Consider the following 15,324-nt stretch of genomic DNA (forward strand, 5'->3'; position numbering starts at 1 on the left):
CGAGATGTGGCCAACATTTTGTTTCCTTCCCTGAACCACCAGGAATCAGAGAACACTGCCTACAGATGTTTATTAGCCTCTCTGAAGGGGGAATCGGAGGTGGATACTTCAAAGGGAAGTCTGGACATTGATGGCTCCTCCGCAGGTGGTATACTTTTGAGTTAACAACCAGTTGCACCTCCTAAGACCTCTTTCAGAGATAGCCTCCATTACCAAACTGTCTCTTAAACAGAAGATGACCCCCATAAGGGAAGAGAAGTTTTTCTTCCTGCAAAGGACTGAACCTCATATGCCAGACTCAAGTCCTTCTGCCATCCTCTTCTCCAGGAATAACAGGTCTGCTATCCCATGGCTCATGAAGACAGCAAGAAAATCTGGGGTGGGGAGGTGAGGATGGCAATAACCAAACCCACTGGGACCAGGATTTGTCCCTTAGTGAAAGGGAAGACAGGGAAGAGGGGGGATTTATTTCAGATTAACATACTTCATCCATAGAGATGTCAGAGCACTCTCTCAGATTCTTCAAACAAGAGCACTACCAGACATTGCTCATTAAAACAGAGGGGGCTCTGTATTTACAAGAAAAAGACTCCAGTGTTTCTTCTATTGCCATTCAACCCCCATAAAGAGTAGACTGGGAGTAACAAGGAGTTTTACCCAATTAGGAATCCACAGAGAAGAGGTTTCCTTTCCCAATATTCTTTGAAAACCAACTGAAGAAGGAATGGGCAAAACCCTCTGTCAACAAACAATTTCCTTCCTTTGTTAAAAGATCTACCCTGTTTCCCCAAATATAAGACATCACCTGAAAATAAGACGTAGTAGAGGTTTTGCTGAAGTACGAAATATAAGGCATCCCCCGAAAGTAAGACGTAGCAAAGTTTTTGTTTGGAAGCATGCCCGACGAACAGAACACAGAAAAATAAGACATCCCCTGAAAATAAGACATAGCGCATCTTTGGGAGCAAAAATTAATATAAGACACTGTCTTATTTTCGGGGAAACACGGTATGCGTTCTTTGACTTTGCTAAAACGTTATTACAAGTGTCTCTGGTGGATGATGCAGTAGCTGCCCTCCAAATCCAGGGGCCTCATCTCTGAGAATGAAGAGGGATCAGAAACTCCTTGGATGGACTTCAGACTCAAGAGAGCACATGAAGCCACAGCCATGGCAATTAAAACTTCCACAATCGCTTACGTGGTTTCCAGGGAGTCCATTATTGGGCTGGGAAACTTCTACAGCTTCTGCAAGAATTGAACAGTCAAAGGAACTAACCATATCCTGCAAGTCACGTCATTTGCAGCAGACGCCACATTGTACTCACTTATTTTCTCCTCAGGAGGAGGAGGCCTGTACAGTCACAGTACACAGAAACCTCTGGCTGACAGCACTCCCAAGCTGTCACATACCCTTTCCAAGGGGACGTGCTATTTGGTGCATCATTGGAAAAAGTCCTGGTAGAGACCAAGGATAAAAAGAAGGCCATGCAAGATCAGTGGGCCACAATGACAGGACATGACCAGCGGCTTCAACTTCCAGTCCAAGCATACCCAGCCCAGATTTTTCAAGGGTAACAGGGACTCAAACTGGAATAATTTCCATCATTCTGTTTGTATGCAACCCAATGGAAATAAACCCAACAATTCCAGGCACTTTGACAAAAGCTCCAAGAACAACAGCAACAACACCCCTAAATGCTGACTGCACCAGCATTCTGATGGGAGGCAGGCTTCTCTTATTCAATCAGGCCCTGAAACACGACCATTCAGATGCCTGGACCCTGGAGGCTGGTCGAGGGATATGCCAGAGAGTTTTCAACCTTTCCGGTTTCTTGCTTCTTACAATCCCCAGTTGTCAAATACAAAGAGAAGCTCCTAAGAACGTGGCAGCAGTACAACACTTCTTAGAGATTCAAGCCATAGAATCTGTACCCACTGCAGAACAGGGTTTGGGGATCTACTTCATTTTCACTGCCCCGCAGAAATGGGATTGGAGGGTGATTTTGGATCTCAAATACCTAACAAATACATCAAACTACACTGAGTTCAAATGAAAACTCTGGACTCTGTAACAGAAGTTGTACAACTAGGAGACTTCATGACCTCCCTGGTCCTACAAGAAGCATATCTACTGTGTTTTCCTCAAATGCTGAAATACAACAACACACACACTTATTATACCATTTGATAGTAGCAGCCAGAATTGCATTTGCGAGGCTGTGGAAGACAGAAAGAGTTCCAACAAAAGATGAATGGATAGAAAAGGTACAACGATTTTATAATTTAGACAAAACAGCACATAAGATAAGGAATTTACCCATAGATACTTACGATAAAAATTGGGAACAATGGATTAGGTACATTAGAGAAAATATGGGAATTTAAATTTCAGTTATGGCTTTCTAGCAAACTATTATAATATAAGAGGGAGACTGATTGTAATACTCAATGATAGGATAATGTTAATAATGTTTATAAATATGAGATAATTTGTTAAAAATGATACTATAAAGAACTTTATTTACTCTTTTAGTATGCTGTGGTAATGTAATGAGAAAGGTATGAAATGGTTGGATGAGAAGATGAGAAATAATCTTAATTGAATATTTGGTTCTGTTTTCTAAGTTGCCTTTAGTTAAACATTAGGACTAATGAAATATAGTCAAGAAATATTAACGTATATCTTGTATATTTGTCTTAATCTGTTTATGTATGAATGATTACAATGTTATATCAAAACAATTCAATGAAGAGAGCATATCTACATGTTCCCATTCTTTCATCTCATCAGTAATTCTGGGTGATGTTTTGATCACAGTCATCGCCAAGGAGCCCTCCAGATCACACAAAAAGCATCAGCAGTCATCAAGAGCAGGTACTACTCACTGATGCAGCAGGCAAAACTCATGGGCATCTTGATAGCCACCACAGATTATCATATTTACAATAAGCCAAATTAGAATTACAAATTCTATTTCAACCTTGAAGATGTCAAGCACAAAATAAAGAAGGCATTTGTGAAATTTATGAAATTCCTTCAAATTTGATGTTCTGAAGTAGGATTTACTAAGTCTTATAATTACTACAACTGATTTTCTTGTTATTTTAAGTTTTATTTTCATTTACTTCTAAGCATCAAGCATGGAGAAATACTATCAAACTCTAATGGGGTAAGTAATGAATTGATCTTTACAGCCAATTAATGAACTGTATGAATTGCAGATACTGATAAAACATCAGAGGAAGGCCCATTTTACTACAAACTTGATGGAAAACAAACCTATTCCTAGGCATGATGGCAAGTCACTGCTCAAAACAGTATTAACCCAGTTTATTACTCTGGCTCATTCTGCACATGCAGAATAATGCACTTTCAAACTGCTTTCAGTGCTCTTTAAAGCTGTGCGGAATAGCAAAATCCACTTGCAAACAGTTGTGAAAGTGGTTTGAAAACGCATTATTTTGCGTGTGTGGAAGGGGCCTCTGTTTTAATGCTCCTTGTTCTATAAAGTATACATAATTATCCTGTAATACCTTTAAGAATTTCTAATGGTACACTATAATGAAGATAGAATACTATGAGCCATCGTGTCTTTTCTATTTTTTCCCAAACAGTGCGGACTGCTGGACTTGAACAAAACAGATGGTAATAATTTTATATTTTTTTATATAAAAACTGCAATGAACAACGTTTTGAAAAACATTTTTAATTAGTAGTAAAGTCCCTTGTATGAACAAATACAACGGGCTCTAGAAAAATGTTGGTGGGTTAACAGCGCCCACCGAGGGGGCCAAACCTTCCTGACTTTCCTCCCACCCTCAGCCCTGTGTCACTAGTTCCCTTCTCCTCCTCTTCCTGGATACCTGTATTGCCACATAAAAGTTGAAGGCTCAGTTGCAGCTGCTAGTGATTGTGACCCTCCCATGCAGAGCGACCAGTACCTGCGCCTGCTCCTCTTCAGGCAGCTGCAGACGGTACAGTGACAGTAATTTGTTCAGTAGTGGGGGGAAAGGGCAAGAACACAAGACAGTGAGCAACCACCACATTCTACTGTTTGTAAGGTTTTTTTAGCAGTTCTGTGTAAACCCTACCCCCAGGCCATGTGTGTCATATGTAGCAATTGGCTGGAAGGGAGTCGTCGTCCCTATGGCTACCCTTTTACATAACAGAATACTTCCGACTGCAGTGATTACATACATACACCATACCATGATTATTTATTATCACCTTACTTTGACAAGGTCTTTTATAAACATCATACAATTTTATAATCATCATACAAATTTTATGCATTTCTGTTCCAGTTAGAATCCTTTCTGATTTATAGAGACCAATAATGTTGTATTAAAGGTTAAAATGTTTACAAGAGCCACACTTGTTACCATGCTTCCTTTGACCATAAAGAAGAGTTGTATTCATTGACCAGAATCCTATTACTACAGGATGAACTAGCAATTTTTGTCTAATTTTAATGCAATTAAAATAAAAGGCAGATGCTTCATCAGGCTCTAAATCTTCTATACTTCTTCAGCAGTTTTATCTCAGTTTGCAAACTGAGCAAGTGCACACTTCCTTTCTACACTGAATGTACACAGGAAGCTGTCTTATACTGAAGCAGACCTTTGGTCCATCAAGATCCGAACAGTCTACTCAGAGTGACAGCTGCTCTCCAGAGCAGTGTTTCCCAACCTTTTCGAGGTCAGGGTACCCTTGACCTCACTCTTCATATCTCACGGTACCCCTCCACCTTCCCCTCCCATTGCCCCTGCTTGCCACACCCCCACCTTCCCTTCCCATGGTGAAGGGAAGCACGGGGGGGGGGGGTGGCTGCTGACCTTGTGGCAGGCCCTGCCCCATGGGCCAGCTCCATGTCCTTGCTGGCGCCGGTGGGAGACACCACAAAAATGAGGGGGGCGGTAATGTTGCCGCGGTACCCCTGGGACATGCTCATGGCACCCCAGGGTACCACGGTACCCTGGTTGAGAATGGCTGCTCCAGAGTCTTAGGAAGAGGTCTTCCATACTACTTACTACAAGATACCTTAAACTGAAGATGCTGGGGATTGAAACTGGGACTTTCTGAATACCAAGATCCTCTGACACTGAGCCCCAGTCCCTCCCTTGCCTTGCATGCATTGTAAGCAGAAAGAGCAGCATGCATCGCACATTCTAAGACTTGAAATCAAGAGAGAGGGGACAAGGGAGGGAGATGGGGAGGGAGAGAGAATTTGCATTATGCTAGAACATTCCAAGCACTAAGCTGAGATGTCCCTCAGTAGGTTGCACTAAAACCTTTAAGAAGCACCACTGCCATTAAAGTGCAACTATTGAAATACGCATTTTAATTAGATTTCTTTTTATTTAGCATGTTTGCATACTGTCTTTCTGCATCTCTAACGCAGCTGATAATCCAAAACCACAAAAACGCTAAATATAAAAATAACCACATCACCTCAAACTATACTTCTTTTACCAATATACCAACCAGACAGACCCTTCTCAAAAACAGTAGAAATCACTGTTTCTTATGTTTCTTTCTGTGCCTGCCATTATGCCCCCACCCCCCACCTCAAGCTATCGAACATCAGTCCACCATCTCCCTGCAGGGACCTGACATGGGTGGCTTTCCCCAATTTTTCCCCCTCCCAATTGCTCATCTTCATTGGTTTAACTAACAATATCTGCTTATTCTTAGCAAATGGAAAGTACCAAATATTAAGGAACTCAGCAGGTAAATAGAACTGTACATTACTTCTCTTCATTGCTACAGAGGACAATTTGAAAATGGTTAAGACTCAAAGGGGATGTTCTGTGTACTGTGGAACTTATGAAGTTCACCATTCAACAAAAAAAACCTATTACACCATCTGATCTGACCAACAGTTCACCTACAGAGTTTTTCAAAATCTAAACCTTATTCTTCCAAGGACTCAGAAACCAATTAGGGAAAGAAGAGTTCTTTTGAAGCAATCCAGGAACTGGAACAAGGTGCTTCTTTTCAATCACTGTTTTATTCCACAATTCCCTATTTCTACTTCTCAACTGCTCCATTTTTTAAAGAATAGAAATTCTACAGCCACAAACATGAAATTACATAACATCACACAGCTTTTCCAAATCAATTTTGGCTGACAGTTTGAGGTTCTCACATACTGAATTATTGAATCTCTGGCTACTGGGCCATTTATAGTTTATGTAACTTCAAAATCCAGTTATTTCAAAACACTCAGTAGCAATAATTTCCCAGGTTGATAGAATAAGCTGCTAAACAGAGAGGTGCTTTTGTCTTTGAGGAGCTTTAACTGAAAAAAGGCACAAGTGCTCATTATGAAGCTTCTGAATCTGAAACATTAAGTTGGACAATCATTCGCTATGAGGAACTCCTCCAATAAAATGAAATGCAACGCAATCTACATCATGAAATCAGAACCTGAAAATGAAAAGAAGACTACTATTACAGGGCTGAGAACTACTAAAGCTGTATGCAAAATGATATATCACACAGCCTCAAACATATGGGAGATCTCTGAGATTTTTATACCTATGAAATCCTTTCAAAAATATTGTGTCGATAACATTCAGATTTGAATTAAATCAAGTCGTGTTTCTAAAAACACTTAGTTAAAATATTTATACTCCGTCTCATCTTCACAAGTTCAGGGCAGCTCACAAAATAGCAAAAGAGGCATGGCACAGGCACCACACACCTTCAATTAATTAAAAGTAACAAGCAAACATAGTTAAAACCCAATACACATCTAATTTACCCTCTACCAAACACCCTGTGGAAGAGAACAGTCTTGCATACATTCTGAACAAGTGAAGGCTCCTACTACACCCATTCTGGAACCTCATTTCAAAGACAAAATGCAAAACCCCATTCACAGCCCATACATACATAAATCACAATATTATTAAAGAAACAGCCTTGCCCAAAGTTAATGCGCCCCTTAAGTAAGGTTCCATATTCACGTCAGATAAGCTTGGCACAACTTAAGGTCCATCAAGTCAATGCTGCCACCCCCAACCAACCAGAGATGGTGGCCTCAGACTGCAGAATCAATCATCTGGCAGGCGACATTGCATAAACAACATTTGGCTTTGTATGTCCTAAACTATACAGGTATAGCTTTTGCTAACTTTTAATTCGTAAAAGTATAAAAGAAAAATTTGTAAGAAGACTAGATATTCAGATCACGCAACTGTCTTTAGCACCTTCTCATTCACCAAATCACAACAGCACTAAAATTCATCAAAGCCATACTTGAATACTATTACCCACAAATCTCTCTTGTTCATATTATCTGTAATAAAGTTACATACAGAGAAATAAAATTGTAATAAGTATGAATGGCTGTGGAAACTATTTTTTCTATCCCATCCATTCCCTTAACTAGCCACCAAATCTAACAAATAAGTGATTAAACATGCAATGCAATAATACTAACTTCACAGAGAAAAAAACATGCAAGCATACCACAGCACTTAAGTAACATGATGGAAGACAGCAACAAATTGAACCAAATTCTCTCAGGGACACTCTCTTAGTAAATTCACAAACAAACAAAATACTTTAAAAACTGCAACGATATTGCAAGTACATCTCCCAGAATTTAGTTGTATCTTCATTAGATTCACCATTTTAAAAAGTTTCATAACCAGTTAAGCGAAATCAACAATTTTACTAAGATTTACTAAGTTTGCAATCCTATGTTCACTTAGCTGGCAGTAAATTTCACTGAATGCAGTAGAACTTGCTCAGAATCATTTTATATGGCTACAATGGGAAATTTCCAAGTAACAGCACAGAACTTGCACATGCTCTTGCAAGGATGCTAGTGTTCACTGGGACAACCAGAACTCATACCATTCAAGTAGTGCAAAAAATTGTAGACCCATTCAAAGATCTCAAACATGGCACAGAAAAACAGTATAAACACCTTCTTCCATATTCACAATGACAGGGATATGAAGAACACCCACACACAATACCCAACATTCACCGTTGGCCTACCCCAAAAGTTCCCTGTGCCAACACACAAGAAGTCCCCCAAACACAGACAGGAAGGCAAACATCCAACACTAAGAAACACCAAGTATTGGTGCAAGCCGATCAAAAATCTAATGAAAAATAGGATAGTTAGTAAGGCTGGAGAATAGTATTCAGGCTAGTTTTCACAAATTACAAAGAGTATAGAAGTTATTTTTTCTACCTGGAGCACAGGATCCACCTATAACTTCCAAAAGGTGAATGGAGGTGACACATTACCAGAGTGGTAACAGCGGTGCCCCCGTTTAAATGACACCCCCAATTTCAAATATTGTCATTCCAGAATCAAATCATGTTTTCCACATTCACTAGGCAGTTGCATCAAATCTCCCCCCTCCCCAGTTCAACAGATCATTACGAATGATCACGCCGGAGAGCGTAAACAGCCCCAAAGGTTTAGGCTACATCAATGTTGCTCAAGGTACCAGAGCTATAACCAAAAGGCCCACTCTGCTCCCACATGCCACTTTTTTTTCTCTTTGCACTTCCAATATCAGGTCATATCTCAAATAAAGGAACTTTCCCGATCATCAGCAAAGGGGTGAAGGCAATTTTGAAACGACCTGATCCTTTCAAGGGAAGAGGGCGGAGGTGAAGCAAAGTAGGAATTCTAAATATACTCTACAGGACCCTAACTCTGGAGGAAGAAGCCCCTTCTCGAGTGCACCAGGATCACTTTTAATCTGCTAACCCTGTAGGTGAGAGAGAGGCGCTTGACGAGAGCGGAGGATCCCCTCCCCCCTCCCCCAATTAAACACGAAAAAGCTCACCTACGGGTTCAGTCTACGAAAAAGAGTCGGCTTACCTCCACAGCCTTTGTGTTTCCCTCTTGCTGCCTCCGCTGCTCTATCTGGCTGCGAGAGAAGCAGCGGCACCTCCTACGGGGAAGAAGGGGCGGGCCCGAGAGAAGAGCCGCCTCAGTCTCTGGCAAGGAGAGTCATCCGGGCTTCTCCTCCTCCTCCTCCTCCCCATCGGCGCCTATGGCGCACTATCTGGCAGCGCCCCTGCTGTTCTCATTGATTCTCTCGCCTCGGTGCGCCGCCGCCCTCCCCGCCAACCGCTCGCGCGGGTTTGAATCTGCCCGTTCGAGGCGTGCAGGGGGGGCCGGCGCCTAGAGACGCTGCAGGAGGGGAGGGAAGGATTCCCCCGTCCGCGCACACACTGTTGGCGGCTCAGGGAGGGGACGGCTCGGGAAAGGCGGTTTGTTGTTATCTCGTAGTGGCTGCGGACAACGCCTGGGAGGCGGAGGCTCCTCTGTTACTGAGCCCGAGGGGCGGATCTGTGCACTCGGAGTGCCACCAAACGTCTGTCATCATTCTTCCCACGTCCCTCACACACATATACTCATGTCGCCTCAGAACCTGAGAGTTGCAGCTCTACTCCTGGCCGCCCTTCCTCTCATACCACTCTCCAGAAATCTCTTCATCTCTCTCCTCGCGCTCCATGCTTTTTCAACAAACGGCACTTTAAACCTGACATCTATAATCGGAGCATTTAAACCTAAGCGCGTCTAATTCAAGATGGTCTAGCTCGGCTGGACATCATTCACACGTGGCACAACTGTCGACCCTTTGTCCCACGAGTGTTCTGGGCTCTGGCTCATCTTGATTGGCATTCCCCCGAGCTCCGAACATCCGTTCACTGGTAAGAAGAAAGCTCCAAGCTCTTCACTCTGTCACTTTCATTGGGGTACGGATGGGTTGACTTAAGCAATTTTACATTACATTACATTTCCCTCTTGTGCTAGAGGATGGTTAGCCTACTTACGTTGGACCTCACTGTCTTTGGGTACCATGCCTGCTGGGTACCAAATTGCTAATTCAGTGCGAAGTTGTACTAACTATAAGTAAATACATTATTACCCCTCCCCCCAAAATGCCTTTCACACAACATTTCCTGGAACGTGTTCAGTTTCCGTTTCCTAATCTCTTCTGTAGTCACTTGGCAGCTCTACTCAGTCTTCCTGCTTCATATTCCCTTCATGTTCCCCAAAGAAATTTCATTCCAGGCCTTTCCACCACCACCAACCCACCCTACCCCAAATGCCACTTGTTGCAAAGACAAACTAACTTTAGGATTATTACATTGCTTTATATTCCCACTACAAGAACAGATAGGCTGTAATTGCCAAAGTCGGTGTTTCAAGTGGGCTTCTGTAGAACTACTTCCCAGTGTATCTTGAGAATGAGTCCACTTCAGTGTACATGCTGTGCAAATAAGCCTGCCATATTTTCCAAACATCACTTCCCTTACTTAAGTGATCTGTTCCCATACACCTAATTTCATCTGCATAACTGGATTCTATGCACTATACGAATATTTTCAAAAGTCCCACTGTGTTCAATACATAAATACTTGGAGGGAAAAATCCTTTAAAATTCACCCCACCCACCCTCTTCAGCTCAATTCTAACCAAGCTTACTCAGAGGCAAATTAATCAAATAGAATGTATTCGCAAATTAACCTGTTTAGAATTACAGTCTCACCTAAAAATTATTCAGGGAGAGTACTTTTTACACATGAATTCCTCTTACTGCTGATTTCAGTCTTTCCAGAAGGTATGCAAGTTACAGTACATGCTTTTCATTTCTCTGCAATACTCCCACTCACCTCATCCACCCAGACACACCCACACCTCCAACTACATATGCTTCCTGTCCTCCCTTCATAAACTCCCCCCCTCAACATAGAGAGGAGGGAAGTCTCTTTTAACAACCAAGAGAATCCTTTGAAAACATTTCCTTATAGCTTTAATAACACTTGCAGCCTCCAAGACTGCTGAGTTCAACTATGTCCTGTTTGCCTTACCCTCCCAGATTATTTCATCACCCTAATTTTTAAAATGCAGAAGCACAGCCTTGTAGTGCTTGAGGATATGGGTTTTTTGCCAGCTCCATTATGGCAATGTGTCATTTGATATTTGCTGTGGTTAGATCTTCAGCATGAAAGGAAGAGGTTGCATATTTCTGTGTCATTGAAAAACGAAAATGCAATCCTAATTGCTTCCCTTGTTGCATGAAAGTTTATGCTTCCTAATTTTACGAAAGCATTTTGAGGACAGGAAAAAGGGAGGCATCTCTTGCAGTCAGAACAGCAGATAACGATTCAATTTTGGCAGCCTTACATAAAAAAGCATGCAGCAGAATCTATTCCAAGAATGGCTGAGTATTCCTTCTACTCTTCCCACCATAATTTACATATTTTAGAAATGGACAGAAGACTCCTTACCGGGTTTCCTGCTTTTTCCTTTTACAGGTAGGTTATATCTCACAATGCTGCATGGAGAAAGACACACACACACTGCAGCAGCTCTGGAGCTAAAAGACAGGAAAGTATGTTACTTCCTAGAGAGGCTCTTTATTGCCACTAGGCGCTGGCACAGGGAAAAGCATTTTTCTTAAAGCTTACTTATTCTTCCCTGACTGTTTCCTGCCATCTATAATGCAGAGAAAGCTAACTGTGTAAATTGTACTAGAAGGTTGTTTATAAGGGTTCAAAATGAGAAGCTTTGTTTATAAGGGTTCAAAATGAGAACTGAGAAAAAAAGACTATAAACTTGATTATAAATCAAGGGGAAAAGAATAGTTTAGTTTTTTAAGTTTCACAGTCTAATGTGTGTTTCCTGGTGCACTTGGAGGTTACTACTGAGTTCAATAGTTCTTGTAAAATATTGCCTAATACATTAACCTACTTCAATTTCTAAAAAAATTAGTCTGTCTCATTAAGTTGCATGTATGTTATGTACATATGTGTTGTCATTGCTAGATAAATGTGTTCCTGTGTAAGAGGAAATACTGCAGTAGTTATAAGGATTAATACTACACTTTATTTTTCTATAACATTTAACGGAACATTTAATATTATTTTATGTTCTTTTTATTTCATTGTCACTTGTAAGTGTAGTAAAGTGCAGTGCAGTGCAGTGGGAGACCAGTGTGATTTGGAATATTTTCAAGAATAAAAATACTAATGGGGGAACCCTAGCTTAGTATCACTGAATGCAAAAGTACAATTTTCTTTAGATTTCCTTAGTCAGACTGTACTTTTAACAGTTTGAAGCTGAAGAGGCAACAGAATATTGTTGCAAACTGCATAAATCTGATGAGCATTTTCTATTAACAATGGCAGGATATAGAAGAGATACAGATAATGCAGGTCTATGTAATAACCTGCACAGAAAAAAATTCTACAGCAAATAGTGCTGATCTAAAAAAAACATCAACATGATTTGGGAAGCATAATTACAGTTTAGAAATGACTGTTCCTGCAGTCCTAAACTAGTATGCAGTGTGTAATCCAAATGATATTGTTCTGAATTTTAAAAATATATGTAGGAATGTAGACTACATATAGTTCTTTTGAGATCTCACTAAACCTTTTGAAAATCTAAAGGAAGCTTCCCGTAAATGGCTCCACATAAAGGCTTTCTTCCACATAGCAGTGGTTTTAGCTAGGACAATGTTGGAACTGAGAGCCAGGGAAGGGCTTTGTGCTTTCCACAAGGACCATTTGGTGCTTCAGCTGGACCCCACCTTTATTTCCAAGGTGAATTCACTCTTCCATTGGAGTCAAGAGATTCCTCTCCCTCCTTTGCCCGTGACCTAGCCACCCCAAAGAAAGGGAGTACAACTCACTAGAACTCCAGAGGACACTCAGGATGTCCTCTGGACATACAGCGTCAATCAGGAAGATGGAGTCTCCCTTTTCATTTCATTAGCAACCCCAAATAAGGGGGGAAAGATGTCAGCCTTCAGCATGCTAAAGCTTGCCTACAAGGCAAGCAACATTCAGTTCCAGCATGGATTATGGCACACGCTGTGAGAAGTGCATTCACTACAAAAGTCTTTGATAGTGAAGATTCAGTGGAGGAAATATGCAAGGCAGCCGCATGATCTTGTATCAGCATTCATTAGACTTGACTCCCCCTCTTTGGTCAATACCATCCTCAGACATAGAGTGCTGCAGCATGTGGTGAATTATAGTTAACTCCCACTCATCTCTTGGGACACTGCTATTGGAAGCCCCAAAGTTCAAGATGCCCTCTTCCTCAGAGCAAAAACAGAACCTTGGATACTCACTGTGAGGGTTCCTTTTGTTGTCAGGTAAGGTAGGCATTTTTATTCACCCACCCCCCAAAAGAGACAGAGGAAAAATACAGAAAGATAGAAGTGAAGAAAAGAAAAGAGGAATGTCTATGAAAAGAATCCTGAGTCTGATCAATGATACTTGCTCAAGTGACAGGGGGAAGATGAGTGCCTGCTTGCTATAACCCTCCTTAACCAAATTCACGGTTATTGGTTGTTTTGCATTTAACACTGTTTTTTACTTGTTCTAATGTCATTTTATTTCTGTTCTGTTTCTTCCTGTCCTCTGATTCATTATCTCAAGAAGTAACTGGGTAACTCCCAGCCAGGAGGCAGGAAGTTGTTAAAGTTGGGAATCACCCAAAGTTCAAAATGCCCTCCTAGCCTCAGGGCAGAAGGAGTCCTCACAATGAGTATCCAAGGTTCTGTTTTGTTGAATATTATATTTATGCACGCAATGCATACTTCCAGCATCTGATGGGTGGATCTCATGAAATATTTGTTCACTAGCTTTGCATATATCTATAGCTCCTTGCAGAGCCTTTTCATTCGCAATTTTTTTCAATCTGAGCTTTTCCATTCACGTATCTCTGTCTTTTGTGCCCATGACTCCTCTATCCTTGATCAATTCTTTTTCAAAGTGCCACATATACCTGAATGTTCCTTTTACACAAACTGGCAACATACTGATCTGTCATTTCATTAGATTCTTGTTCACATTTATTAAAAAGACAAGTAGAAACCCACAATATGTGTGGAGAGATCCTTTCCCCCTCTTACCTTTATTTCCTTCCCCATCACTGTAGCCAGACCCAACATGGCTCCCAACATTCACTACTGGGCCTGCCGAAGCATCCCCTCACCATCAAGGGCAATGGCAGCAAGCATGGTTCCTGGCAGCTGTGCCTGCCAAGGCTTTTCCCCACCCCCAATGCTGGCAAGCCCTGTGCAGGCCTTGACTTCTGTTACCAGGCCTGCTGAAGCTTCTGAGCCCCCACCATAAGGAGGAAGACAGTAGTGAGCCATCCAACAGAGGATGAGGTAGAGTTTTTGTCTGCACTTGTGCAGACAACTGCACTGGGTGGGGGTAGGGGGTTAAACCTCCAATGCATTTTTTAAAGTGTTCAGATTTTTCTGCAAACTTGGGAAATACTCCATGTTTGCAGAACTGACTGTTTGGGTAACCGTGGCCCTGATCTGTGGATTTAGATATCCACACATGGGGCCACACTTGTGAAACAGTTACATAGCTAACTTTCATATATAATATTTCTGGCAGGTCATCACGCTATTGCAGTGCTTATAGTAATGTGGCAGGATTTTCCCTTTCTAATGCTGGTGTATCTAGATGCTGCTGGGGTAAGTAACATTCCCTTCCCATTACAGCCAATAAAGTTGCAAAGCTGACTTTTTTGTCCTTGCTACATAATCTGTAGCAATTTTATAATTCTCCCACTAAACATTTTAAAACATCCAGTTACTGAAAACATTGCCTTTCATGTCCATTGGCTCAGGAACTGAAATTAGGCTGGCTGTCATGGAATATCTGCTTGTTCCTCTAGATTTTTGAGCCTGCAGGCCCCTTTGGAATTCTGACACAGCCACAAAATAGCTGCCATAAAATGGCTGTCACAGCTTCTCTTCAGTCACACAGTGAAAATCCTTGTGCTGTGATGGCAGGTGCTCTAAAGTTTAAAAAAACTGCACAGACAATCAGAAGTTTTGCTGGGCAAAAGTTCTACTGCCCCCACCTAAAAACACTTGGCAGGTACCAGAAAGCATGTCAGCAACCATAGTGCCATGACACCATCTTGGGGATCCCTGCTTAAGATAGTTTATGCCTCTTGAAAGCTCTGCTTCTTAAGCTGCTGCTTGTTTTTCTTTTGAAAAATATGTGCCCTTCTGATACCATGTTTGAATGGATCGTTGAAAGACAACAAAGGTCTAACTTTAATAACTCAGGCTTTATTACAAGCAATTGTGAAACAAACTGGTAAGAAGCATAACCGCTCCCTTAGTACTTTGACCTCTGAGCAGGAGCTGCATTTCCAGGTCCTTACTGACCAGGTATAGTCTTTGTTGCAGCTCCCTCTATTGGTCAGGATAACTGTCTATTCCAGGGGTAGGGAACCTGCGGCTCTCCAGATGTTCAGGAACTACAATTCCCATCAGCCTCTGTCAGCATGGCC

General features: G+C 41.6%; 1 protein-coding gene across 5 annotated transcripts in view; it reads right to left on the reverse strand.

Annotated features, from left to right (window-relative positions):
* The window catches only part of ADD3 (adducin 3), a 140,852-nt gene extending 129,482 nt beyond the window's left edge, over positions 1 to 11,370 (reverse strand). Inside the window, exon 1 of one of the 5 annotated variants that reach the window (XM_048505171.1) lies at positions 11,280 to 11,370. The gene's annotated coding sequence lies outside the window, so the exon portion shown is untranslated. Of the gene's footprint in view, positions 1 to 8,821; positions 9,250 to 11,279 lie in introns of those variants that run through there. The other 4 variants (XM_048505173.1, XM_048505170.1, XM_048505172.1 and 1 more) reach the window with 4 other exon arrangements.
* Positions 11,371 to 15,324: the final 3,954 nt, after the last annotated feature.

This window comes from Sphaerodactylus townsendi, linkage group LG08 (genome assembly GCF_021028975.2).
Source record: "Sphaerodactylus townsendi isolate TG3544 linkage group LG08, MPM_Stown_v2.3, whole genome shotgun sequence".
Classification (NCBI taxonomy): Eukaryota; Metazoa; Chordata; class Lepidosauria; order Squamata; family Sphaerodactylidae; genus Sphaerodactylus; species Sphaerodactylus townsendi.